General features: G+C 39.6%; 1 long non-coding RNA gene across 1 annotated transcript; it reads left to right on the top strand.

Moving 5' to 3' along the window:
• Positions 1 to 10,941: 10,941 nt before the first annotated feature.
• LOC115380292 (uncharacterized) lies at positions 10,942 to 26,280 on the top strand. Its single transcript, XR_003930309.1, has 2 exons — positions 10,942 to 11,928; positions 25,466 to 26,280. It is a non-coding gene; the product is annotated as an uncharacterized LOC115380292 (long non-coding RNA).
• Positions 26,281 to 26,351: the final 71 nt, after the last annotated feature.

Here is a 26,351-nt window from a genome sequence, read left to right as displayed (position 1 = left end):
CATTTGGTCAGAGCCGCTTGCGCTGCGAGGTCAAACTAGTTTTCAAGGAACTAAAGGCATGTCTGATTTTTTGTTTGGAATAGAAATGATCTGAGCTGTTGTTAAGTCGTTTGCTCTACACCATGCTGCCTGTCATCGAGCTGAATGGAGAGAGGGGCGTCTAGATGGTGACTTCACTGACACCAACAACCTCCTGACGCAACGCTAGTGTAACAGCGACGGGGAAACGGAGCTCACCTTTTTATCCGATGAACCAACATGATCCTATTTCTGCATAGTAAGCCGTCCCGGCTCTCTCCCTCATCTGGAGTCCAAGAACAGTTTCGGACTGGTCACATCAAAAAGTAGCCAATTGATCACCGGTTACTCAGTGGCCTAATGGACTGTTTACTCGTGACTACATGGGAGCGGTAATTCCTTGCGTTACTTTTTGCACTGGGCTACTTTTCGGCAGCCGCATCCTCTCTTACCCTCAAACACCAGGACGACTCAATTACCTGCCCTGTGAATGGAAAGGATCCCAAACGCGCCCACGTCCGGTGTTCTTTTCATCTTTTTTGCTCCATCAGTCAAATTAGTGAAAATTCCTCCCCACGGAGCAAGAAAAGTTTTCAGCCTTTTCTCACTCAGTGTAAAAAGGACAGCAACTGATTGTAAAGAAAACTAACAGAGGGGTGGCGTAATTGTGGAATTATTCAGCCTCTGCCTGTTTTTGATTGTGATAAGTTTGGGTGACTGCAAAATTAACAGTTTCTAAAGTGTGAAATCCTCGTTACAATTCCGGTTACTGGAAGGTAGCCTAATAACAGCCTATTAATGTAACGCGTTACTGAGCATCGCATTACCGCCCAACACTATCCAAGAACGGGCAGAGTTTGAAGTCGAAAGGCGTGTGCGTTCCCTCGACCACGGATCGGTGAAGTTACAGCCTGGAAACATCTGAGCGCCGATGAGCAAGGCAGGAAGCCCGAAAGATCCGGCTTCTGTATTCTCGGCTGATATCCACCGGTTAGCCTACCTCTCATGGCAAATGTCTCGTTCCTCATTGCGCGCATGGGGCGCACCGACCTGTAGTATGTAGCCTGATCTACTTGGACATTGGACCGTGCACCGTGTCGTGTGTAGCTATCCTGTCTGAATTTGGATGGATGCTGGTCGTCCCAGGCACGTGATCTGATCTGATGAGACGATTTTGTTGGGGATTTGGATGAGGGTTTTTTTTTTCTGTGCGTTAATGGCCAGGCGTGCGAAGTAGGCTATGGTGCGCTCAGATGTTTTTTTCTCTCCCTCTCGGTCGCTCTCTATAGCCACCGCTCCGCCTCCCCCTTTTCGCAACATTGACGCAACCAAAAAATACTGGAACAAAAGAAACAACTTCCTTGAAGCTTTGCTGAAACTGCACTTAGTCGGAGAATGGATCCTTGTTGTCAACTTGCCTGGGTGGAAATGTCGAGATGAGGATGTGATCAGTGGCTGTCTGGTAGCGAGAGAGATGCAGTCGATCACTCCGAAACGCATCCAAGCCATCTAGTAAGTGCGATTAAACATTCAGTGGACTACTTTCAACTTTTGGTGTGTGACCTCTCGACTAGTTTAGTTTACCGAACAATGTCAGTCACCACCGAAATCAGCCGTTTAGATCGATTTTCTGCGACACTGAGCACAAAGTAGTGGGATATAAAGTCCCGTGAAGGTTATGCTGTCGAATTGACAGGGATATAAGTTATGCCATATGCATCGTGCATCGCGGGCGACGTCGAACTAAATGCAGTTTTCAGGTGGACTCAAGTTTGTATCCTTATTTACAACATTCTTTGACATTTAGGAGCCACGGGCTACGAGGCTTCAACTACACTGGTGACAAGCGAATAAATAGTCTCGTGGTTATTGCCTATAGCATACATCGCCTACTATGGACGTGAAACCCGTGTTTATGTGGCGAATATCAACAGCCGGTGTGTGAATAGATCTAAATGTACTGTGCATTGAGTAATATTCAAGATAATTACAGGGTCTACTAATTTATTGTGGTTGTTATTCATACAGTAGCCTTGAGCAATCGCCGGTTGCCTTAAGATCCCGGTGATGAACAAACAAGTCCAACAGACCTGTGCGATCATTTCGGGGAGCAGTCATTGTTTCAACATTTTGGGGTCATGTATTTAACTTTGCTTTGTGCTTTAATTCGCGATTCGAGCGGACGATCACTCTGCTTTGTCGCGTCGGTCTTTTCGCTGTGTGAACAAAGGATTGGATAGCGTAGTCGGCTCGGCGGAGAGCGTCGGTGGAAAGCAGGCGGGCTGTTTACAATAATAACACGATCCGCGTGACGTCAGGTGACAGACAGCGGCCCCGGCCAATGGGGAAGCCGCTTAGCCATCAGCAACACGCTATATTTGGAAAGTGGTTACATCATCGGAGTACAACAGTGGACTGAGGAGGGAGGGACTTCCGCAGGAGTTCTCAATTTGTAGTTCAGGAGTGAGACAATGAATAGACTACATAGTTTTGTCGTTAAATCTTTAAGAGAAACAACTTTTATTCATTCGGCTGTCGAGTTTGATTACTATTTGCGGAGCCCTTTTACACCGTCAGTGCATCATTTGTTGCCTAGGTGCTCATAAGTGTATTTAAATAGCCTGTAGTGTCTTCCTGTGCAATAACAATGGCAACATACATGGTGAGATGGCATGATTTCATATTTAGTTTGAAAATGTCAGCTTAAAAGTTGTATATGAGTCACAAGTCTTCCTCCAGTCCTGCTCATATGAGGATACCATATGGCCTAGGGGAGTATCCACCTTTCATACACAGGCCTACACACTCAGCAACAGTCGCCTCTACTAATAACTTTGAATATCTGCTCATAGCCTAAGGTGTCTGCTAAAAAGGCAGAGACTTTCCATTTTGAGTTTTTTCTGATTTGAGTAAAATAATAATGAAAGTAATAATGATAAACATTAATACACATGTGCATTTGGACAGCTAACCTCATTAAAGGGATGGTTGTCACACAGTGTGAGGTTATTTATCTCACATTTGTGTTTTACTGAATGGAAACACTGGCCCGGCTTTCAGTGAGCTTGTTCCTTGATTTGGTCAAATTACTATGCTTAATGGTAAATTCTGTGAATAGCCCTGAAAACTATGAGCAGACATTTCACCAGCAGATTATAATTTTTCTTCCAAACAATGTCACTAGAAAATATGAGGGTACCCAGAGGTCGCGTAGAGACTACATCACAGCAGCACAGCACCCATGCTTCTTTACACTCCTGAGTGTAAAGAGACATTTCACCTCTGAGGTTTTATTTTTCTCTTTTTTGCATACATACCTCAATATGGCTCAATATGTCAATATGTGAGGAACATAATTCTAATGCATATAAAATGCTCTAATGTGCTAGATGTACTGTTGAAAATATGCTGGATTTTACCTGTCCTCAGTTACCAAAAACAAGCGTTGAGACAAGCCCGGTTGCAGTGGATCCTCAGAGCAACTAAAACTATGTGTTGAGCACATATGGAGGTATGTATGCTTGATAGTGTGTAAAATAGAGATTTAGAGGATCATATGTGTGTGCTTTTTTTATTCTTCATCTTGTCATTCCAGAGATGATTTTACATCCATACCCAGGAAACCTTAGATCCGTCCAGTGCTGTGTCTGAAACTAGGAAATGAGCGAACTCTTCTTATAGCTGCCAATTCTTCCAAAGTGCATCTAAAACACTCTCCAGAGATTTAAATCTTTGTGCATCTAAATTATTGATCACTGTGGAAATAAGTATGTGAAATGTTTGCCTGGAAAGGGTTTCTGGACTCAGAATTTGGCCACGGGTGAAAACGCTCTTAAGTGCTGATATTGCCCTTTCCACCTGGGTGATACATGTGAGTTGAGGCTGATCAAAAATCAACTGGTAAACCTGCAGCCTCACAAATCTCAGGGTTCCTCTATATTCCTCCATAAAACTGAGAGAATTCTTTCTGTACAATGCTGGTATGATTCTGTAAAAATCTCATCAAATTGTCCATTAGGAACTTATTGGATAGTCCAGGATGGTTTTGCAGTGTGAGACTCTGTCTAGTATTGCCATTTCAGTTTTACGAGGGCCGGTAACTAGGGTTAGAGTGGTAACTAGGGTTATTGTTTTGCCAATACTGGCCTTGTGGATACTGGCCATCCAGAGTTCATATGATGATATAATGCAGTGTGTTTGGCTCTACTTTTACTGTATAATTGATAGGTGCTTCATTTGTGGCTTATGGGAAAATCCTTAAGCTGAAATAATTTTGATTTGCTTCTGCACAAGTATGCATAAATCTACGGAATTATTATCATACATTATTATCATATATTTTTATTGGTATCAATTTGGCTTTTGTGCATGGAAAATTGTAATGTCCAGTGGCCTAAATGTGTTTCATGCCAAAAATAAGGGTCTGGAAGAAACAATGAATACTTGAAATTTTAGATCATCTAATGATAATAAATATAAACACAATTATCTGTTATCATCCACTTCAATCCCAAAATATTGGTATTTACTACTGACTGTCAACAACCCATATTGGTCAAACCCTCTGGTGCAGTAACTCTGCTGGCCTCGTATTGGATCTTGCTGGAAACCCTTTTTTTCTGTTTACCCCGCACTATAATCTCTCTCATCATTCTACCTCAATAAAAAAAAAAAAAATACTTAGGGGAACTGACTGCCCAGTCATCTGTAAAAAATTACTATAAGACAAGGGAGCAACATAAAAAAATGTTATGTAGGGGGGTTTAAATTTGACTCACAAGTAACCACAAATTTTCTTTATAATGGAAAACTATGACAGAAAATACAAGTGAGCCTCTGTCAAGGTGAAACACCCGGCACACCAGGCAGAGGACAGTATGTATCATCATGATTTATCAATTTATTCCCTCTTGGTACTACGAGACTTTGCTATCTGGCAAAGCCTTTCAGGGCATTAGTCAAATGCTATTGTTTAGTGCAGGGGTCCCCAAAGGTTTTTGGCAGATGACCCTGCAATTAGACTGGGGGGGTGGGAGGGGAAGCAGTACTTCAAACATGTGAAAATGATGAGCCTTTCACATCATAGGCAACTGATGTTTATTGTATGACAGAGTTAAAAAACACTGTTTGCTTCCCCAGGGGACAATATCAAGCTGCTCTTGAGAGTCTTGTCAATGACAATTCTGTGTTAGCAGACTGCATGGCTTTTGCAGTGACTTCTGTGCAGTTCAGAAGTAGTTGCCGATAGCTGTTTCCATCTCCAAATAACTAATGATATTTTCACTGCCATTAAAGATACAAATTTTTCATGGGAACTTAATTTCACAATTCATATCATGCAGTCTTGAGCCCAAGGCTGGCTTAGTGAAAGATCCCTTTACTCTCTTCAGCTTGTCTTCCTTTCCTGTTACTAAACACTTTTCTCCCTCCCGTGTCCATACCACCGATGCAACTGGTGGATTTTTCCCTCGTCCTTTGTAATTTTTTTTTGCCATGACCCTTCCGCTCTGTTTGTAATGCAGCATTGCCCCTGAAATTATACACAGTTAATTTCTCACTGTGTGAGAAATGACTGCCTATAAGATGATACACACACACACACACACACACACACACACACACACACACACATACATTAGAGAAAAAGCGATTCTTGTGTTGTAAAATGTTGAGCTTGCCGGCCAAACGTGATAGAGTTGAGCATGTTGTCTTTAAAAGTCTTTTTGCTTTTATTTCACAACAACTTATTTGTCATTACATAGGTCAAGGCAAAATTTATGGTTTAAAGCTAAATAGCAACATTATTTTAATGTAATTTAACAATACATTTGGAAATTCAAAAAAGTTTGTGTGTGTATGAGCGTGTACATGTGTGTGCACACTTTTTTTTTTTTTTTTTTAAAGAGGGCCCAGGGGTTAATGTGACCAGCGCACAGTCTTTGTGCTAAAAAGAGGTCAGAGGTCTCTGTTGTGTTTTCAGGGTGACCTGCTAGCGACTATTAGCCATTGATAAATCTGATGTCCCACAAGTGTGCGGGTTGGCCCCCTCCAAAGGGGGAGGTGTCATAACACGCCCCAGTCTACCCCTCAACCCAACCCCACCCAGCCCCCCATCTGCACACACACACTCTCTCACACATACACACACACACACACACACACTCCCTGCCCTGCTGACAGGAGCACAAGGGGGCAGCTGCTACAGATGTCTCATAGAGGGAGGGGGAGGGGAATCAAGAAGACATCAATGGAGAGTCTCTCTCGTATGGAGTTCTCAGTGGGGCTCATTGTGTTCTCTAAAGACCAAGAAGAGGGAATAGGCTGAGTTAATATAGTAAGCCTATATAGTCTCTCACACTTGCACCTCTTTGTTTCAGTGTTGCTCATTTTGGCTGTCCTTCTATTTTATCTTCAGAAGGAATCACCTTTTGGTGTACACCAACAAATATCCCTTATTGTCATTTAATTTAATTTATTCTAACCATTTCCATTGTACGCTTTGACTGATCGGTGGAAATTATTTACTCAAAAACTTTTCCTTGTCAAGATGAGGTCAGGACTGATTTTGTGACTAAAACTGTGAATGCAAACTAGATTCACAATGACTGTGATTCCAAATTTGTTTTAGGAATGAGAGAAGTGAGAATGATCTCCAGTTTTGTTAATTTGTAATGTATGGTTTGATTCAGAGATAGGCCATTGTGTGCCATGGCAGCCTGAGTCTGCATGTTTTCATTCCAACCAAATAGCACACCAGCTGATTTCACTGATTAGTTGTTCCTCTCTGGTTGGAGGTGTGCTAATCAGTGAAATAACCTGGTGTTGTCATTTGCAGGAGTGAGAAGCCGCAGACTCACAGCCCTCCATGGCACATGGTTGCATACTTTTAGTTTCACTCTTCTCTCACCCTTTTACTCACCTCTTTTGGGGTGACTTTTTTAACTTACATTTGTTTGTCAGTCACTCCTTTATTTGTAGTATCTTCACCTTAGTTGAAAAAAGAGTTACATAGGGAGACATAGTGAAAACACTTTGCTTTAATGAGTGCCACAGCATGTTGTGAGCTGAGCTGTTGCTAGCATCCCTGTTAAGTGATGTGATGCGGTCCCATGTCTGGTGGTGGTGTGAAGGGCCATCTTTTGAGTCACATGAGAGAAGTGAGAGAGAGAGAAAAAATCCCATAAAACTCCTCCTTGAATGAGAAGCAGCTGAGTGTAACAGCCAGCCATGCACGCAAGTCATTTAACATGAAATCAAATTACATCGGGCTAAAACTGCCCCTGCATGGCAACTTTGCAGCAGGGTTGTCCCTGCTGTGGCCAAACACTACGATATGTGACACTGTGGCTCTTGTTCCGCTTGTCTACCAAAGGACAAGGGAGAGCCCTGCTCTTCCAACCCTCCTAATGAAGAGATGCATTATGATGGGATTTCATTTGGGTCTGCAAAAAAAGCTGCTCTGGATAACAGAGCAGTGTGAGTAGCATCGTTCATTTGTGTAGTGACATGTGACTTGTGTTTTCGTGAGTCATAAGGATCTCCTCCTTAATGGAAGGCAGTGTGTGCTCATGTGACGGTGACACAATGCAGGATGAACTGTATAGTATTCAGGCAGGGCCGAGCTTGGCTACTGTTTGCCACTCCTAATAGAGACCCATGAGGGCCTTTTTATCTTGTTAATTTGCGTCGTAGCAGAGCTAAACAAACCACATTTTCTGTTCAAGTCACTAAAGACTTTTGGCTGAAGTGGTTCCTGTGGAGCGTTCTTTTTTTTTTTTTTTTTTTTTAACTCTGAGAAACCCAGCATTTTTTCAAAAGTGTACTTATCTGCATAGCTGATAAGGAATTGCATAGGTGCATTTGTGGATGTGTGTTTATGTGTGTGAGTGAGTGTGTGCTTGTGTGTATATGTGTGAGCGAGTGTGTGCGTGTGTATATGTGTGATGTCTTTGAATACTGCATCATGGTGTTCCCTATAGCCATGGTGGTGTTTTTGCTGGCTCATCCCTGCCTCTCCACATGCCTGTTTAACAACATGGAGCTCCTCCTTACTGGCTTCCTGTCCAAACCAGTTTATCTGTAAACAAGTGTGTTTTTTTCCTCTCCGCCCCATTGTCCACACTACACCAGAATGCATACACAATGGACGCCCTCTCTCTCATAGTCTGCTTTTGTACTCCATGAGTTAAAAAAAAAAAAAAAAAAAAAAAAAAAACAACTTCTTGTTTTTATTACCAGACACAGACCATACTGTAAAAATATGTTTTTTAGACAAAAGATTTTTAGTTTCAAAATGTCATTGATGATACAAGAAATTACATCAGGAGAATTCTTTTTTTCACAAGTGGTTCATTAGAAAATCAGGTATTATTAAAAGCAAGTCTGAAGGAGAAAAGAATATTTCCTCGGTTGAAGATGTGTGCCGGGAACTGCCCCAAACTACCTTGAGCACACTTTGAAACTTTCATTGGAGGTTGTACTTTTTTTTTTTTTTTTTTTTTTTACCAAAGTGTACACTGGCTTTACAGTAGATGCCATATAGTCTGGTAGAGCCTACTGCTGACATAACAGGTGAACATAATGTATTGTTATTATGTGTGCATTGGGATGAAATGGCTGTCTCTGTTTATCTTGCCTGAGGTACACTATGCTAGATGTGATAACAGGGAGGTTATTGTGGCAGAGCCGTGTAGCCCAACCCATCTCTTCTGTGGTCTTTGCATGTACAGTGGTTATGTGCACTAGTGTGTTGTTGCCTGGCTAATCTTTAGTTGAGAAGACGTGGCTGTCATTTAATTTAGTTATGGCTTATGTTTCTTTTAAACTAAATATCCGCTTCTCTTTAAAAAAAAAAAAAAAAAAAGAAAAAAGAAAAAAGAAAAAGGTATGGCAAACAAATCAGTCAAACGAGGGGAAAAAATAAATGGAGTAACTGAAAGGGAAACTTAATTAAAATTGGAGACGGCAATGTGATGTCACACAAGCAATTTAAGATAAGAAAGCAAGCTCCTCATATGAACTGTGAGAAGTAAAGTAAGAGAGAGTGGCTTTCAAATCCAACTGCATATTATGATCAGAAGTGGCGTGGAATGAGAATATAACTGCTGACTGAGCCTTTGTAGCAGAGCGGTCCCTTTACCTCAGTGAGCTCAAGCTAAAAGTTTCGATTGTTTATACATTCCTCAGCATGCTCTGTGATTGAATTTACTGGTTAAATCATGACAGAAATGTGCTCATCTGTGGATATATCAATCAACAATAAAGTGATCAGAGCAATATTATGCAACTATTATACTTAAAACCTACTAATAATACAGTAACGATTTGGAGAACAATTGATTTCTTTTATATCTTGTCCTAACAAGACATATAGGACAGACACTGCATCCTGTAATTTGTGGTTCCTAGAAGTATACTTAATTCAGCTGTCCTCTGACTGTTTTGGCAGGTCTAATTGTCATAAGACATGAACAATAGTGTTTATTGCAGGGAACAACATCTCAGTAAATAATACACACACCTCTGTAGAGTTTTGTAGGGACAGTCACGGACATTGTTAGACTCTTATACGCCTCTGGCCAGTACTGTTATATGTTTACATTTTCTATGTATATAATTTAAATGTATTTCATGCATGTGTTATGCGCTAATAAAGGCTGAGCAAATGGCTGTTCATGCAAACTGGAAATACTTGGATGCAAACACAATGTTTAAAAGTTTACATTTTCACTCCAGCACATGCTATATAAAAACCATTTATGTTACCATGGATATACAGTATCATTATTCACGTTTTATGTATGTTGTGTGTGGTAGGGAAGCGGTGACTTGGCCAGGGATGGAGGCAGGGCAGATGTTCGCCAACACAGGGCTTGAGCCTGGGTCATCTGAACAGTCCCTTTGGACCATAAGGCTCCACTGCTGCCCTCAACCCTAGTCCTTATGCAAGTACCATGTCTTAATTGTGGAGATGGCTTTTGAGGTTTCTTTAGTGGTACCGTGACCCCCTCCCATACTGACAGGCACAAAATATGGATTTAATTCATCCCTAAAAGAAAGATACAGACCCTTTTAAAAAACATGAATATGAAAGACACCCATTAAAGTTTGTTGTAATGTTATTATATGTATTGTCTTCCTATAATCACCATAATATTCCTATAATAATTCTACAGGACTCTGAGTAGTATGTGTATGGTACTCAGTGGTGAGTTTACAGTGACCTTGTTGTATGTTAGTTTTTTCTTTTAAATCTGCTTTGGTATTATAGACTTGTCTGTGGTAGTTTTCCTGTTTTGTGAAACATTCTTATCATAGGATCATCCTGTAGAAGCTTTTGCGGTTTCTTTAGTGGTACCGTGGCCCCCTCTTACACTGACAGGCACAAAGTATGGATTTAATTCATCCCTAAAAGAAAGATCTAGTCTTTTTAATAAACATTATCATGAAAGACGCCCACTAAAGATTGTTGTCATGTTACAATTGCCTTCCTATAATCACTACAATATTTTTGTAATAATTCCACATAACTAAGAGTGGAGTGTGTGTATGGTACTCAGTGGTGAGTTTACAGTGACCTGGTTGTACTTTAGTTTTTTTTTTTTTTTTTTTTTTTTTAATCTTCTTTGGTATTATAGAATGGTCTGTGGTAGTTTTCCTATTTTGTGAAACATTCTTATCATAGGATCATCATGGGATTATTATGGGTCTTTGGTAAGGGGAAGCAGTGTGACAGTGTACTGTTGCTGTGTCATAATAAGTTTTTTAAAAATGATCTTGATCACTGTCTTAGGTCATGATAATCTACCAGTTCTTTTTTTTTATTTAAATTTCCCTATACAGAAAAGTGATTTAAACATGAAAGAAAGTTTGCACATTCATTTCTATAATAGGTTGTCTGGTAAAGGGAACTAAAGAGTTAATTTGTCCCTCTTGCCGAACGCTGCGTGGGCTGCGAGATCATTCGAGAGTGCATTTTTCTCGTCCAATCAGCTGCGCGGAGTCCGCTCCCCATGCAGCCAATGGGGAGGATGGGAGGCTCTAACGAATTTGAATGAGGAGTGTATCTTTCGGCGCCATTTTCGAGTGAGCAGCGATTGCTTCAGCAGCTGCGGGGAGAGGATGCTGCGAAGAGAAGGGCTATCGTTGAGAGAGGGAGGTGAAACCAAAGCGCTCAAGATGTGACTATATGTGCGTTCAGAGAGTAAAATAATGTTATTTCGGCGAAACCGCGGCTAGTTGGAGAAAAAAATGCACTTGGTTGTCGTGGGAGAGCCTTAACGGACTGAACGAGAGAGGGGGGGGGGGGATACGTGGAAGAGAAGAGAGACCGACCGCAGCGGGGAGACGTTAGCCAGTTGGCCAGCTTTGCCAGCTTGTACTACTAGCAGCTAACCTGCTAGCTTAGCATGCTAGCAAAAAGAAAAGGGATTTCTGACTTTGCTGCGTTGTAACGGTAAAAAAAATAATAACGCGCTCATTTAGCGGTCCGTTTTATTCAGGAGTTGGAGGAAAATATTCGAAAAATGAGTGAACAAATATTCTACGTTTTGATGGAGCGGACATATTGTGGTGATTGATCCAAGTTGGACTATTATGGACTATTTTTTTTTTCGCATTGAAGCCCAGTTTTGAGCGGGAGGTGCAAAAGCAGCCAGGCTGGAGCGAAGGAGGCACAGTCGGTACGGATCACGGCTGCCTGGCAGTGTCAACAAATGCACACTGCACCTACACTGGCTTGAGAGGGAAAAAAAGCAGAGACCGGGACTGACAGTATATTTTGTACAAGCTTGTTATCTTAGGCTGATCTTTTTTTTTCTCGGCTGACAAATAATTTGGTGAACGGGCTTTTGAACTGAATACATTTTTGAGTTGCAGGCGGTCTTTGGATTTTTATCGACAAAACACTCGGTAAGTTTTTGAATTCGTCGTTGTGTCCTTTATGTTTTTATTTGGGAGTTTTGTTTTATTTAACGTTATTGCAGTCGCCGTGGTATGCAGTTATCGCCACCGCTGCATTAAAAGTTTATTTCAGAGCTTTAGTTATAATGTTAATTTTGATGGTCAACATCAGGGAAGTACTTTTGGTATTGTATTGGTCTAACTACTCGGCTCATGTCTAAATCTATTCACCAGTTAAGGTTAACCAACAGTGTGGCGCTCAGCCAAGCGTATGCAATCATCACGGGTCGGAACTTCTGATAGTTTTAACTTTAATAGTTGCATTTAGTCGAAGAATGTAATTATTTTTCTACGATGGCAGTGTGTTTTAACATGTGTAGATGGTAAAGAATGATATGCATAGTTTAAGTTGCAGCTCGTCGCTGTGAGGTTAGTTTGCTAGACAGGACCTTTTGATTTCGATAAACCAGGAATAGCTGGTTTCACCGTAGCTTGATGCAGTGCGCTCGTCAGTCATTGCCTTTCTCGCCTTTTGCCTTTTTTCGTCTTTCCTATCTTCGCACGACGGTCTTGGTGGGTCGGACACCTAACGTGATCTGATAGGTTTAGTTAAGTGACATTAATGTTACTTTTCGGTGGGGTTGGACGTGCTCTATTTTATGCTGCTCAACACTGATCTTTAATATGGGTCTTTTTGACCAATGGACCAAAAGAGAAGAGAAAAAAAGGTCGTTCTGATTGTGCGCCTAAACCCGCCCCTTGTACTTCCTCCTAAGTAGAGATCGGTGTAGTGTGTTAATATAATGGAAAAACACTCATAACTACACTGTATTTGTTTCAGAAACGGGTAACTGACAATTGCCTACATAATCAGTTATCTTGTTAAGAGGTATGCAAATGTCAAATTTGAGTTAACTGCCTTGACAACAGGAGACACTGGTAGGCACGTCTGTCCAGGCCCATGGATAATAATTTTTATTTTCACTGACGATGTGCTTAATTTTATAGCATTATTTTTGGACTTATATTTTGTCTTGTATATTCTGCAACAGTAACACTTACTGAAAACTGCCTCCACCTTAATCAGACCTACATGACCTGAGTGAACCCATATGGCGACTGCAGTAGTCTGTTGTTTTAAGTGTAGGTATCCTGACTGCTAAGTTGCAGATTGTACTATTACTGTAATAACTGTTGCATGGGTACAATACCATCTTGACTGTAAAACCACCCACCTTAGTAGTAAGATATTTATTAGATGATATTTTGTTTCGGTGAACTTTGCTAACCTAATATGAGGGAAATCCCTTTGAAAGCCACATAGAAGAGCCGGGAGGCAGAGAGGAGGAGGAGGAGGAGGAATGCAAAGTACTAATAGTTCTGATGAGTCTGATATGGTAGTACATGTTAGGAGAAAACCTTCTGTAAATTGTTAGTACATGAAACAACCTCACACCCTTTTTGAAAAGTATTGTGACTGTTACAATTATGAGAATAATGTGATTGTCCTTGCTTTAGCAGTAAATGGCCCTATTTCCTGATACTTAATGTACTTCTAAAAATGATGTAGTTACTTTGTTAGAGCAGCTGTGATATTTAAGCCAAGTTCACATTTTAACTTACCCAGTTTCACTTCAGCTGTCCACCTCTTGTATGACATACCCCTGAGGTGTGCTCATCACCAGCATTCATATTTTTCCCCAGGTCTGTTTATTGATAATTTTAGCTAGATGAGTTGCTTCTTCATAAAGTGATCTGCAGGAGAGAGAAAAAAAGTAATTTTTAGTCAATTCACTTTAGTTGCAAAATTTTGAAAGTATAATTTTCCAGATTGCCAGAACAATGGGGGAAAAGAAGAAAATGTAATTACTCAGAATATTATGTATTTTTATAGTGCTGTTCTATTTTATTCTATTTTATTTTATTTTATTTTATTTTGGTTGTTTGTTTGTTTTTTTAATTGTAATTTTATAATCCGTGTGATGTTGCCACTTAGGCTATTGGAAAACAAATTACACCTACAGTCTCTCTTGGCACTACAGGTTGGGAATGTCTCTGGCCGGGTTATCAGAGTTGATTGGCATCATGTGGAATCAGCCAATCAACTGTCTAGAGTGGTAGAACTGTCAGCAGTGATAGTAGTGGCAAGTCACATTCGTCTAATCTCTTAGATTAATTTTTATAATTGAAATGAAGACTTGCTGGCTCAGTTAAGGGTCATGAGTATACAGATTGGGGGGGAAACACAAAACCTCAATAAAGATATGGCATACAGCAGGCCCAGTTATAAAATAATAAACAAATAAATAAATAAAAGTGGTTGAAATATGTACACCACAAACAAAACTGCATGTTTCAATGAAAGGCTCAGCGTTATTAATATATTTAACGCTAGTTAAAGCTGCTGGAAGTAATCTTATATTTTATATGTATTCAATCAGTGTTGCCTGCATCAATGTTCACTATGAATTGTGACGCATGTACTGATGAAGCTTGTTTTTTTTTTTTGTTTGTTTGTTTTTTTTCTTTAAATAAGGCTTTGAATTTGTCAAGTGTAATTTCTAGAAGCGGGGGTGTCAACACTTTGTCAAAGTGAAATTTCATTGTCAACAGTGTTAGTAATGCATTAACTTTTTACTCCTACGGGGAACATTGTTAGTTTTGTACTACTCGTGCATCCAGTATCATGCTGACATAGGTTAAATGGGTATGGATATTGCACACATTCTTTCAAGTAAGGATTACAGAATTGTTGACACTGGCACTGTATGCAGGCAATAGTCAAATTATTACTGGCATAGATTAACACATTTTATTCTTGTAATATCAGCCATAAGCTCCTTGTAGCAGAAATACTACTGGCCTATGTCCCCCCTCTGTTCCCCTTTTATCTACATTTTCACCCTTGATGTAGAGCAGTGTTTGTGCCGATCTAGAATGTTAGAATGACATTCTGTGACTCATCATTCTGTCTTCTCAGACCCCTCCGGCAAAATGGGCTCCCACCCCCATTTCCTGGTGAAGTTGCGCTTCTCCTCTTGTACTTGCTCACACGTGTGGTAGCCAGGCTGTAGAGAACCCCCACCCTTCCCCTCCTTCTTTCTGCACCACTCAGCACAAACTTTGTAGTATTCAAATTTGCCGTGATGAGAACAGGTTTTCACAAGTCTTGTTGGTAATTTTTTGGAGGCTGGTCTTGGTTTCAGTTCAGAGTCTCAGCAGCATTAAATCGAGGCTGTAATATGGTTTTATGGACATCAGTCAGTTCTATCTCAGAAATAATTCATACTCAGAATAATTCTGTTGTCACTGAATTTGTGGTCCTCCTAATTTAGTAAAATATATTTTTGGATGTCGGATCTTTAGTGGTGAAAAGTGTTGATGTTTTGCTGAATGTTCAGTCATAATTGTAAGGCTGGTGCACTATTGGCTGCAGTAGAGCATATGAAGATCACAGGTCCATGCATGCTTCCTGCAAGCGTATGTTTTGCATTGGCTTCACTTTTTGCATACAGTAGGTCACAGTGTGTCCCTGCATCACATTTGTGCATAGAAAAAGACACCTGTGCCTTTCCTTAAAAATGATGATAACATTGAATAGAGTGGAGTTTACTGTAATGCCATTAACATTATTTTTTTTAAAAATAGTATCATTCTCAAATGTTATTATTGATTAGGCCTGTGTACAGTGTAATTTTTAAAATTCGTGTTTTTTGATTATGCCCTGTAATTTTAAATATTCCACTGGGTTTTTGTGGTCTGCTACAGTATGATGTAGTGTTGTGTACATTCATGTGAATTATCTGTCTAGTAAAAAACATAAAAATGTTAGTCTGTTTATTTACTCTTTACAAAGGAAGTATAGGTTGGCGGTTCCTTACAAATCAAATTGACTTGTTAAAAAAGTTGTACACAATTTTTCTTATTGTATTGTGATAATTTTACTCATGGGCATGTTAGACACTATGATTAGTAATAGTATGTAAAATATCACAGTGCCTTATATGGAGTCTCTGGTTGCTTATTACATTTTAGGTGACAATATGGTAACATACAGCAGCACTGATAGTAAGCTCTACCACAGCAAAATGGTGTATTCATGTCTGCTGCAGCAGCTGTATGTTTTCACTTAGGGAGTGAGATTAGCACCTATATAAATATTGGGGAGATTAGTTTGAAATTATTTATTATTATTTTGAAACATTGGTGGTTTATTTGTTGTTGTTTAATATTTCTATATTTCTATTTTGTCATCCCCTAACTTGGTCACACCTCACCCACTCCACCAGTCAGGCAGTGTAGGTGCAGAGAGGCTAGATTTTTTTCACTTATGGTGTAATCAAACAAAGCTGTTTTCACTGGTTATTTTTGAGAGATTGTTTAAAATAATTAATTGTAGTTCTTTAAAAATAACTGCCTATAATTTTAGATTTATTGCTCTCACTATTGTGGATGCTGTGGTGTGTAACTATCACTACTTGTACTGAAGCAAATAGGTGGGCTTAACCAACATGGGTTCTGTTGTATTAATTTCTGTATTTCACTTTTTCATTCTAAAACATTTGTAGTGAAGACATACATAGAAGCCACATGAAAAATGTTTTTTGGCATATGTGTAAAGTCACAGCTGGTCAACAGCATAACAATGAGATTCATAGCCCTTTTGAGTTGCTTTTTATTTTTTAAATGGAACACATTTCCTCTGATGTGTGTTTGACAAGCACATTTGTTACACTGTGATGCAGAGTTCCCCCTCCTTAGTCTCAGCTTAGGTATTTGAATTTGAAAGTGTTTGTGTGAAAATGTGTAAATGTAGGCATTTGAGTTAGAATATGCACATGGAAAAAAAATGCCCAAGTGTGTTTTGAGGCTAGTCTGTATGTGTTTGTGTTATGGGTACACTAGTATATGGGTGTGCCACTCTCTAACTCTAACACTCACATCGTTTCCTCTTTTGCCTCTATTGTGTCTGTGTGCGTCCACATACACACCATCTTGGATCCTAATCTCACCATTACCACTGGTTCTCCAGTCTCTCATTGTAATTAAACTATGACAAGCTGTGGTAGCTATTAAAGCTTCCTCAGGTGAGGTGGTTGATGTAGCCATCTCTATCATTTTCTTGGTACGGGTCAAGTGTGAATCAAGTTGTCAGGTCACACTTTTGAAATTGCATCACAATGTACTGCTTTGTCTGCATCCTATTTATGGCTGCTCTGTCCCTCGTGGCAGTAAGAGGAAGCTTGAGATAACAGCTTCAGTAAAGTAGTTATTAACTGGCTAGATATACCTCACCAATTTTATTTTGACTAACTTTCCATCTATAAGTAAACATCGAGGTGTGAATGTCATTTCCACAGTTTTTAGAGTCAAGTGCTTGTGTGTTAAGGGATTTTGTTTTGGTTAATATGCACTTTGCTTACATATTTTTCTAGTAATGGGCATATTTGTGTGTTTGGATGAGAGAATCTGATGGTGCTCGTGGTGAACCTTATCGTAATGTGTCCATGCTTCCCATGGAAGTGGTAACAAATGCGCTGACTTAGACCTTTGAAGACAATGCACTAACTATTCTGTTGTGTTACACGATCACCCACTTTCAGTTTTGAGCATATTGCAACATAATGAACATAACATGCTAAATGATATGTATTTTCAGCAAACCAATTTGACACAGTTATTCATTATATCATTTATAGGAATTAAAACTTCATTTTTAAGCGAGTGCTTCAAAAACTGTCTTTTCCACTGGCATAGATATTGTGAGCCTGAAATGTGAGAAGAGTCCTACTGTCACTCTCACACCTGACAGTAAATGGAGATATTGCACACTAAGCTGAGAGGGTGGTGTAAACCTGTGGAGAGCAGGAATGACTCACAGGTCACTCACACATCTCTGCTCGTGTTGTCCTGCCAAATAGGCTTAGTCTATTTTTGATCTCAGGTTCATGTTTTCATGTGTTTCTGGAGTTTTTCTGTAATTCATTTGATAGGATGCGGCTGTAGCATCCAGGGAATCCCAGTGACTCTGCTTGTGCTATGCTGGACATGTTGTGCTGGGTGTGCAAATGGGACAGGTTTTTGCAGGATTAACACCTACCGTTACAGTGCTGGTGTTTCTATGGTACAGAAAGGCCCTATTTATAGATAACAGGCCTGGTGTAAATTACAGTGAACAATAAAATCTATCATTCTCCACTTCCCTGCTTACTTTTAGTCTATACACCCCTCGCACAGCATTTAAATGTTATGGTTGAGTGTTATTTAAAACAATTTAGGTCATTATGAACATTTAATCACAACCTGCTTCCATGTGATCATGGTTGAATTATTGTTGACTTTTGTATTCAGTAAACATGTAAATTTATTACTTTTACTACTGTGGTGATCTCATGCTGTGTACATGCTGCCCCTGTGGCTCCTGCACACATTTTATTACACCTTTTTTTTTTTTTTAAGGCTGTAGCATAGTGAATACAGTACATTTGAACTGTGAATGCATTTGCTAAGCATCCAAATATTGCCATGCCAGCCACAAGATGCTGATTTGACTAGTGTAATACTTTGTGTTTATCTGGCTTGTATGTGAGAGATATTGCTTTTTTAATTGTGCAAGGGTGCACTTATGTTTGTGTACATGAAATAAAATGGAAGAGGGGTAGCAACTTGTACATTTTGTGCATGGCATTTATATAAATTGACACAGCCTTGACATTTCATTGAAAATATATTCTGGAGATTCTGGGTTTAAAGATGAATATTTTCTGGAAAATTGTCTTAAATTTGTATTCTTAATATTTTATAATATAAAATTCTAGGACGTCTTACATCTGGAAATACATACAGTCATGTTACACTGACTGCAGATGTGTGATTAGGAGTGTCTGCCCAATACATCCTTAGAGCTTATGTTTTTAAATTTATGAACAATCTTTACAAACACCATGAGCAACGCAGAATTTTCTAGGAACTTTTAATTATGGGTGACTGTGATTGTCATACAGGTAATTTTTTGCAGCAGCTTGGAATGTCTTTGCAGATTTGCTTTAGGGATTTAGTTTATGCTTATACACTCTGAAGACAGTGAAATGCAGACCAAGAGAAGCCAGGCAGACCACTTGATCTGGGGAGGTGGTGAGTTGTCATGTCCATGTCCCCATGCCCAATGGGGTTGTAGGGGGTTACTTGACCTTCGCCCTCAGGGTCAGGTGACTCTTTGAGGCAATTGTATGGAGTGCAAGTGTCTAGGAATGGGTTAAAAAGGCTGAACAGGGAAGGCGACATGTCTGGACATGCTTCCTTCAGAGAGAGAGAAAGAGAAATGGGGAGACGTTAGAGGCATATTGACACATGAGCAGTTCCACCTGGACTTGTATAGCAATGATCTGCAGGAGTGTAGACATGAAGCAACTTACCTTGGTAATTCCAAAGTACGTTTTCTGTAATTTAGCACCAGGGTAATCACGAATGTAAATTGACATTAACGTGAAAATGCCTTATCTCGGTTGTGAATGATAGTTTATTTGGAATGTCAGTCAAACATTAATTCTGCTTAAGTTAATTCACCATCACTAAAAATCCTATCCTGGCCACTAAACAAATGGACAAAGAATGATGTCTGCAAATCAGATAAGAGACATTTTTTATTTTATTTTTTATTGTGTGGAGGCATTCATATGCATGCTCCCCTGTGTGCTTACCTCTCTGATTTCTTGTACAAGGAAGTGAGTCAACCACCTTTACGGAGGCTTGTGAGTGTCTCCTAATAGTTTTCATGGTTTTCACATTTTTTACAAATAACGGAATTTGAACACTATTTGAAGGACTAGTTAATGATAAAGAATATGGAATTCCCCCAAATGTGACCATTATGTTCTTGATGTAAAGCTGCAAATTAAACATGATGTCCTATGGTGCTTTTGCTGATAATGTCTAATGACTTGAATAGAATTTAAACCTACGCTGGTTACAGTGCTACAAAGAAAATATTTCACTAAAAATACATTATCCTCAGTGTTGAAGTTATTCTGATATCTCATGTAATGTAATGAACTTGGCACATACACAGTGTCATGAAACATTTTAAAGTAAGTAAAAAAAAAAAAAAAAAAAAGTAAGGCTTCTCATTTAAAATATAAATACAGTTAGCAAACTGCCCAAAGTCAGTGGGCTCTAGACTTTCAGATCTCCTAATTGCCAAAAGTCAGTTGGCAATTTTATGTGGAATTTGTACTAATTACATGTGAGGCAAATCCACACCAGATTAAATTCACTGATGACCTCAACAATTATAGGAAATTACTAGACATCACTAGATAATTAGTCCTGTACAGATAGGCCTATATTTAAGCAATATTATATCATCTAGAAGCCCCTTTTCAGTGATGTATGCTCTGCATCATGATGCAATGTGTATTTTTTTTTTTTTTTTTCTTTTAACATTGCAGCCTCCAGTGCAATGAAAATGTGAATTGTCATTAGACAGTAGTTATACTTTATGTTTAAGTTAACCTTGTCAGCATAAAGCTGAGATTCTAAAAACACTTGTAAAATCAGTAATGGATGTGAATTGCATCTCTAGACATTTGCTTGTCGTTTGGCGCTTTGCCAACTTTAGTACAATCTGTGACAAGTGGAGCTTTTCTAGTCCAAGTTCAACAGGATTGACTGGTTGAGTAGTGAGTTTCTGATAGATGATACTGGATATGCGCTATAGTTGTCTTGAGGAACTACTTGATTTACTTTCATACTAATTTTGACTTCACTAGAAAACTTGGGTCCTTGTCAAATTTAATTTTTACATTTTGTTATTTTAGTGCAAAGCAAAATGCAAACCAAATTTTAATTCTCACAGATCGGTGAAGTTATAATTTTCATCTCATTTGAATGGCTAGGCAATGTGGGCAAAATCAAATATCACAATATTTTGGACCAAATACCTTTATCGACATTGTATTATTGTAGGAATGACTGTTGTTTTCACAAAACATTTAATGAGATTTTTGATAAACAGTCATCAGTAATGTGGATATGATAACCAAGCAAATACAACAGCTACAACAGTCTCAGCTGAAAACGCATTGGCGCTGCGGCACGTTTTATGATGTGCGTCAAGTGCTGCCCCTAGCACCAATAGGAAACGTCGCAGTGCAATGTGTGAACACCACATAGGGAAAAATATTTTTTTTCCAGGAGCAGTGAGGCCGGAAATAGGACAGTGACATGAAGTGTCACGGGGCAGCGTGTCAATGAGTGTGCACTGGCAGTGTGGGGTTGTGCATAGAAATTAATAGGGGCGACTGTTTTGATGCGCATCATTGGACGCTGGTGTATTTTGGCCGCAAGTTCAGAAAGCTGCATCCCTTTACTGTAATGCAAATAAAACCAAGAAAAGACAACACTGATGCCACATTATAACGTTCAAAATCCTAGACAATATCTAGTCTCACATGATATCGATACAATATTGATATATTGCCTAGCCCTAATGACAAGTATTTTGCCTGTTCTTTGCGAGAATCCAGTTTTTCCACCCAGTATAGACTATTTGATGAAAAGTGCAAAGGTTCTTTGATACACCCTCAGCACATCATGCCTTTGAACTTGCACGTATTGCAAAAACACTTTACTTTAGATGACACTTTCCCCCCTGCTGTGCTCATTAGCGCCAGTTTTTAAGTTGTGGCCTAAAATGTCATTGTATGTGTTGCTCACACTCCCCTATTAAAAGCGGCAGGTTGGGGGATGTGAGCAGCAGGCATGTAGCATGGGCCATCAGTTCACATGAGTAACATATCATGGCTTGAGAAGGGATGAGACTAATCTTTTAAGTTCTGTTAAGAGAATATGCAGTATGGGAAAATAAGTTTACAGAAAAGAGGGCAACCTCGTTCACAGTTAGGCAAAAGCCACGTATATCTTATCACTTCTGCCCTGCCGGTGCAGAACATTGATTGCCATTGGAAGGATTCTTATCAATGATGAAGCCCTTTCCATATGAACCCTGTAGATGCCACGGGGGCATGAAACTTGAATAAATTCTAATTGGTTACATCTTAATTGCATTTTCCACAAATTTCTTAAGGGGCAAACTTTTAGGAATGTGCTGATAATTACAGCAAAGACTCATCAGAAAATGACTTCTCTGAATGATAGGTATTGGGGACTTGAAGCTAAATGAAAATTCTATTTCAGCAGTCTTAATGTGGTAGTAGTCAACAGCTGCAGTGATGTAACTACATCCAGGCCTGTGCAATGTAACTACAGATGGTGGTAACAAGCCCTGGAATATTTCATTGATAATTGTAGTTTATATGTTGTATTTATTATTTAATTGCTTCTGAAAATTGGGGTTGTTCGGGGTAAGAATGCCAGAGATGATTAGAGACAGGCTCATGTCTCCATTTACCCGGGCCAGTTCGGACCAGGGTCAAATTCTAAGGCCCATTGAGACCTCTAGTGGCAACAAAATCAGTGGAGTCAATCTTGTTCAGGATTGTTGTGATTAATTGGCTATGTTTTTGCCTTTTTTTTTTTTTTTTTTAAACAGACCCTCTGCAGTTTTTATCTTCAACTCTTGTCACATTATCCAAAGCTGTTCTCATGGCCCAGGACAACCTTGATGGTGTTAGCCCAAGTTGAGACAAGTTTTGCCTTCTCTCAAAGGACAAACTCTTTTCACTTGCTCTTCTCTACATGGAGATCAAAGTGCAAGGTCAGCAAAACAGCTGCCTCTTGATTTGGTAGGGATTCACTGTGTTGCTTATTGTAAGTAAGGTAGTTTACAGTTATAATTTGAACCTATGCCATCATGTCATTCAAACTCATGCTATCCAGTTACAGGACAGTCTCCCCAGTGGTAGTTTTGCTTCACTATCAAAGAATTGTAGATCTGTACCTTTCCATCTACATGATTTTTGTAGCTATTGGTCCTATCTCGAAAACTTATTCTTATTCCACAGAAGCCATTCTGTGGAATATACATTCTGAATAGTTTCAAGATGCCTGTCCATCTCATCCAATTAATTTTCTTACTTCTAAGTGACAAAATACATTAGGTCTTAGAACAAAGCCTTCTTATTTCTGTCTTTGGAAGATGATGGTGACAAATACAAAAACATCCAAGGCCATAGGAATATAATTTAAAACCTAAATTTCATTGTGTTGCTTGTAAAGCCAATAAAACTTGTGTAATGTTAATCCCATCTGTGGATGCTTGTGAACACGCACATGCGTGTACCCCTTATGTTCTCTCTGGTTAAGTATGGTGGTAGCCTCTCTGTTCATTGAACACTTGGCTGAATACAATGGAGTAGGAATTATCTTTGTAACCTAAGAGTGCTCAACCACTGAATGAGATACTGCTCTGTCTCGCTGACAAGCAACCACCTATATAACTCAGACAGAAACACTCACTTTGCACATAGGTTTTTATGAGGCAATTGTAAAAAATAATCATGACTAGGTAAAAATCTCATGGATGGACTGTGTGGTCAGTGTGCAAAATTATGACCAATTTTTCTGTCTTTATATCACTCTATGTTTTTCATTCTTCTAAGATTCACTCTGTATCCAGTGTTTTATCAGAATGATTCTTTGGGGTGCTTTAACAGGACACTCTTCCTCTTGCTTCTTAGAGTATGGAGAGCTGTTTTTTCTCTTACGCTGTTGCCTGTACATGACTGTTACAGTGCCCCATTCGTAGTGTGCGATAAAGTTGGAATGAGCTGCAGTCAATGGATAGACAAAATGGTCTGGTCAACAAATTCAAAAGCCTTTAGCCTTTAGTACTACCCAAAGCCGTGTTTCCACTACACGGTACTGGCTTGTTCTGACTTGACTCTATTTGACTGTACTCACTTTACTTTTAAGGTTTTTGTTTTTCACCCCATCACAATGAAGCCCCACCGGTCACCTGTGGGTGTGTTGACTAGTTGTTCCTCCCTTCTCTTCCAGCCCCCTAGAGGAGTGTTTTAATTTTCAAACAAAACAACTCGAAATGGCTGCTTCATGTTAACAATATTAGTGTAACTAAGATTCGCTGGAAAAAATTTACATGGATAGATTATCAACTATGAATACAAGTTTCACAAGTATTGCTTTGGCATTTCCTGGTTGTACACAGCTGTATAATTTCTCTTGACTAATCAGTGGTTTGCAGTTTGTTCATGTCACCTGTTTGAGATGATTCGTTTTGAAAGAGCAATGGCCAAAGGGAACATACATGGCTGATCAACTGCTGCTGCTGCTGCTGCCATTACTGCCAGGCCATTTCTGTGTTCACCAGTCACATTGGTCAGCCGGCCAATCATGTAACTTCTTCCATTCATTGCATTTCAAGAGATGGGGTGTCCCGTCTGCGTCCCTACATTTGCATAAAGTTTAGGTCCAGGCTACTTCATGCAAATTAGAGGTGTCTGGCGTGAGTCGCTGCCTCGGGAAAACTCCCACCAAACTTTTTAAAAACAGCTCACCGAAATAAGTTTCTGAAAAAATCTGAGGCGAGAAATAAACTTTGCAGCCGCTGAATCTGTCATCATTTCAGATCAACCATCGTTGAAGACTTGAAACTTTGAAGACTGAAAACTTTTAATCTAACCATCGTTGATCTGAAATGAAGACAGATTCAGCAACTGCAAAGTTTATTTGTCGCCTCAGATTTTTTTCAGAAATTTATTTTGGTGAACTGTTTTTGTAATATCAAAAAATGTTTCAAAAAGAGCTGCCATGTTGGTCTGGTTTTAAATCCGGGTGAGGATAGCCCACAAGTGAAGTGTTCATCCAAACAGGTGCAGCTAGGAAGTGTCTGTGCGGTTATAGGAGACAGCAACTGTCAATCATCAGGAGTGACTCGCCCACCTTGCATCCAAATGTGGGAAGCAGCGCAGCACCTAGCATCAAATACACACCCTTGTGGACTTGTACCATCAGTCTAACTTTGATCACTCAGTCAGTCAGAGACATTTGCATTTGTCAGGCTGGCCCTGCTGTGCAGTCCAGCCAAGAATGCTGCATTAACTCGAGTGTTACAGTGATTACTTGATGTCATTATTTTCTATGACTCATGTGAAGTGTCAAATGATGGTACTATTTTTTCCCCCTGTTGTAGCTATACTTATTTAGACTACTAGCTAATGAAAGGGTTCAAATTACACAAATTGGCGCCAATACTATTTTTGTTGTTTTTTCCTTCCCCAATTGGTCTTACAAAATCCTTTGTGGTCGCAGACAAGGCATCAGTGATACCAAACCAGTTGTAAACCATGTCAAATTGGCTAATGCAGTCCTCATTCATAAAGGCAATGGCAATACTGTGATTTTTCTGCAGCTTTACTACTAGCAGATGAGAGACAAGTCATATTTCAAACATTTGAATCAATTATGTCAATGTTTTCCCTGAGATGCAAACACAATCTTGCTTTGCTTTGTGGGAAATGTAGTCTGCTAATTTTTGGAGTGGAAATACTTAAAATACTGTGATCGCTCAAATTCCATTTTTAGAGAGTGACACATTAATACATCACATTCCTCTCTTTTTGTGTTTCAGGTTGGGAGTCACTGCCTGCTTCAGAATTGGAAAGACGACCTACGTTTGCAACATGCTGATGGTGATCTCATCATCAATGGGGTAGATAAATGATGGATAGGTAATAGTCTGTCTGTCTGCATGCATAAATACATATGTATATGTTGGAGAAGCAGCCCGAAGGATGAAGAGTGCACGAGTGACTGGAAAAGAGAAGATGAGAGGGATTAGAAGCAAGAAGAGGACCCATGGCAGCAGATCTGGTGATGCTGTAGCAGCACAGAATGGTTTGTGGGTTACACTGAGATGCAGGCCATACTGTGCTGCAGCAGTAAAGCCTGAACATACAACCCTGCTGACTTATTTGCTCCTCAAACTGTTGCCCTAGTTCAAATATAACTGAAAGTTGACTTATCCACCATCATCCCGAGTTATAGTGTTGCTGCAAATGTATTTCTGATGACCAGACGTTAGTAAAAGTCCTCCCATGGGGGACTTGTGGGTTACACGCATGTTTTTTTATGGGTGCTCTATGTGTCTAAGGCTTCATCGTTCTCGGCTGCCGGTGGCCTTGCTGTAGCAGCACGTAAATATTGGAGTTAAGACTATCGCTGAAGCCTCCAGTATTGATCGTGCTGCTGAAGCAAAGCTGACCACTTACAAACAGCATAACTAAGACCCTTGTGCCAAATAAGCACAGTGGCTTCACCGTTTGAGACATAATTACAGGTTCGTTGTTTTCCGTGATAATCAAATGTGTGTACATTAATTCCTCGAAACTAATCGAAATTATAACTGTAAACATGTGCACTTTGAGAAATAAATGTTTTAACTGACTTTCGTCTGTTTCCTCTTTTTCTTCAACATGTTCAGCCATGAGAGATTTTTGTACTTGTAATATAACATG

The sequence above is a fragment of the Myripristis murdjan genome, chromosome 21, assembly GCF_902150065.1.
Source record: "Myripristis murdjan chromosome 21, fMyrMur1.1, whole genome shotgun sequence".
Taxonomy (NCBI): Eukaryota; Metazoa; Chordata; class Actinopteri; order Holocentriformes; family Holocentridae; genus Myripristis; species Myripristis murdjan.
The sequence above is the reverse complement of the archived record's forward strand: the minus strand, read 5'-3'. Positions and strand labels throughout refer to the sequence as shown.